This window comes from Saccoglossus kowalevskii, chromosome 22 (genome assembly GCF_978046115.1).
Source record: "Saccoglossus kowalevskii chromosome 22, keSacKowa6.1, whole genome shotgun sequence".
NCBI lineage: Eukaryota > Metazoa > Hemichordata > Enteropneusta > Harrimaniidae > Saccoglossus > Saccoglossus kowalevskii.
The window spans coordinates 13,297,894-13,301,289 of NC_140662.1; the positions used below are offsets into that span (position 1 = coordinate 13,297,894).

Genomic DNA, 3,396 nt, shown 5'->3' on the forward strand with positions numbered 1-3,396 from the left:
TAAAACCTTGTCTACTCTATTGACATTGGCTGTTTATCCTATTGATTTAGTTAGCACTTGAGTTGATAACAAATAAGTTGTAAGCACAATTGTTCATATGAAGTCATGTGATTCCGTGAGGTGGCATGGCAAAGTTGTTTCATCCATCGTAACTCATAAAAACAGAATATATGAGGATAAATGTTGCACTTTCGTATTCAACCAAAAGCAATCTGTGTTACATGGACAGGATCCTATCCTATGGTGCATTTTAATAATAAATCAACTCGACATAACCCTTCGACAGGTAAGCACTAAAACATTGATCCGTAGATTTATTCCTATATGATAACTGTTTTTCATTAAATGTGCATTTGTCCGCCTATATTGTGTTCTGCATTATCTGCAATTTGCTATTGTACACTTAGTATTGCATGTGAAATGTCACTTAACAATTTGGGCATACGGCATTGTAAATAATCATCAAAGCTTATTCAGTTTAAGGATGATAATTCACATTTCAGATTGTACCATATTGTGTCATATTGATTCGTTTGCCGAAGTTGTAATATAGTGCTTGTTTGTAATGTATCGTTAATTGTCATTATATACCTATAATAAAACAATAATTCGTAGCTGCGATTGACTGTGTATACTTGCCTTTTTTTGTTTGCACGTTGACTGATACACACACTCCTCTGAGCTGGTTCCATCTTTTTATATAATCGTGTATTCACAGAGACCTGCTGATAAACCTGTATAAATCACGTATATATTGCTCACTTTGGGCAAACAATATGGGAATTAAAATAAAATACGTCAAAAATTACTCCTGAAAAACTAGCCGCATTTAAATATCAAAATAATAAAAATTGCCGAAAAACAACCCGTCACATGATAACGTATCTTAAAATAGCACAGTACAGAATAATATGTCATAAAATCAACAACAAAAAAGTTCATGGCCTCAGAATATAATCAGTGCAATCATTCAATAAGATATGTTGAAGAATTAATGGATAATTAAATAATAACACATGCTGTAAGGGTAATATCAAAATTGTTTGCCTGCCCAAAGGATGGTCGTGACCAACATTTATCATATCGAACAGACATCAACCATTCACAAACACATCTACCATACATCACTCACATCCGCTCTCCCACAAAATAACAACATTTATATTTGAAGTAGGCAATATTTTATCTATTATAACAAGTTTCACACTACTTAATAACATAGATACATTGTTTGCTCAAAAAAAAATGAAATACACTCAGTATGTTATTTTCAGCCACGGATACTTCATATAGTAACCGTGTTTCAGCAGTGTGAATCATATATTACATAACAGAATCACATCCCTGTGATGAATAATCACAATATGGTCGAAATAGTGCTCATAATAGTCGTCAAGGCTCACTCAGTTTCTGAACAGTCACAGTTTCCGGACATTTGAATTTTGGGTTGTTTTTCCATCTTCGATAGTTTTAAGTAATAGATTTAACGTGGGCACTATGATATAGGGCTTGTTGGGAATACAATTTTAATTTGAACATTATTTTGACATTTATCGTAAATTGTCATTATATACCTCTATATAATGTTCACCAGAATCAGATTTGGGTGGAAAATACATAATATTATCATTACTCTTGAAAAAATAGGCGTATGTGAATATAAACATAATAACAACCCGTCAAATGAATTAGTTAAACATGTCTCAAAATAAAACAGTAGAGTAAAGGCTAGTAAAAATTCCATACTACTATAACTCGATTGTGAACCACAAATAAAAAATGCTTCTGGCGAGTTGTTTTGTTTTTTGCTGAAATATTATACAGATTTTACAGGTTACACCAATCCGCATACCGAGTGTACTATGCAGCAGTGGAATAAGTAAAAAAATAGACCTGCGCATGTGGACTGAATTTATTCGTCCGGTCACAGCCTAATTAGTGATAAATCCCATGGAAAGCAATATTCATGAACCTCAGAATAAAATCAGTTTTATCATGAGATAAAATATGTTGGGAAATAATATAAATACCATACATATTTTCCTAATGATCACGATAAGAAACTACATAGCTCATTTAGCAAGAATTTTTTAAAGTGATACTCAAGTAATTTCAAGAAGTGAAAGGAAAGATTGCTCGCTCCATACTCGAATACTCCTGACACAATAGAAAGAAAACTAAGTTCTGCAGTTGATCAGAATTTCCAACAAGAAGTTATCTATATTTAGCATTTTTGTTCTATCAAATTGGGCCAACATGTATGTTATGTTAATTATGTCTTCTTTTCCGTATAAGTATTATTTTATTCTGGTATGCAGGGACTCTTATTCATACATCGTGCCATTGTCCAATATTAAGAAACTAGTGTTGATTCTGATCATGTTACTTATTGTGACTTCGTTTATTGATAATGGTGGTACCACTCGTCGACAACGATTATTGAACAAAAAACACCTCACGTAAGTTCCTGTAATTGTCCATGCAGTAAATACCAAAAAAATGGTCGAATAAATCTAAACTGCAAAAAACACTATCATGCCATGGTTTTACATATTAATTAAATGTCGCATGACAAAATCACATTATTTAGTAAATTCATTAAATCTAAGTGTCATGTTAACACGAATTCGTCAAATTAATTTTACAAATGTAAGAATACAAGGGTGTAAAAAAGTTACCTAAAACAGCACACCTACCTGTATTAAACAATTCCTAGTGTACTTAAATTTACAGATTGAACAGACGATTTTAATCTGAGATTGTTGGTAGAATTTGATTGCACATACTATAATATAAATATAATTCGTCACTATCAATTAATACCTTTACTTTCAGTGACAACATACAAGAAGTCGTGGATTTGGAAGAAAGGGTAAAAGAATTACAAGGTCGAGAAAGCGGATGATACTATCTCAATCAAGAAATGGAAACACCATGTTGCTGTTGGCTTATACATACTATCTTGTTTAGATGGTAGATTATGTCAATAAAAATATGGACTTATAACTTGCATATCATGTTATAACTTTTTATAGTGGGATTGCGTTTTGGGAATGTTTTGATATATGCTAATATGCCACACCCTCTATAGAAGCGTTTCTCTAAAGAAGGAGGTTGTCAGTAAAACTGTTTAAATATGTTTAGCTATGTTTGGTTGTGTAGCTGTGGTTATATATTACACCACATAAACCATGATGAAAACAGTATAGACACTCTGACCTCAGAGAAAATATATGTAAAAGAGGAGAGTTTCGGTAGAGGGTGCTATATATAGGGCAGTTGTTTGACATGTGTTTAGAGTGAATGCACAATTGTGGTTTAAATTCCACGAAGGTTACAATGCTAGTATATTACTTTCCATCAAGACATTTTGGATAACATTGTCAGTGCATACCC

General features: G+C 32.4%; 1 long non-coding RNA gene across 1 annotated transcript; it reads left to right on the forward strand.

The window, feature by feature from the left end:
* The first annotated feature begins 2,321 nt into the window (after positions 1 to 2,321).
* On the forward strand, positions 2,322 to 3,010 carry LOC146729023 (uncharacterized). The gene is made up of 2 exons (XR_014928245.1): positions 2,322 to 2,459; positions 2,836 to 3,010. It is a non-coding gene; the product is annotated as an uncharacterized LOC146729023 (long non-coding RNA).
* Positions 3,011 to 3,396: the final 386 nt, after the last annotated feature.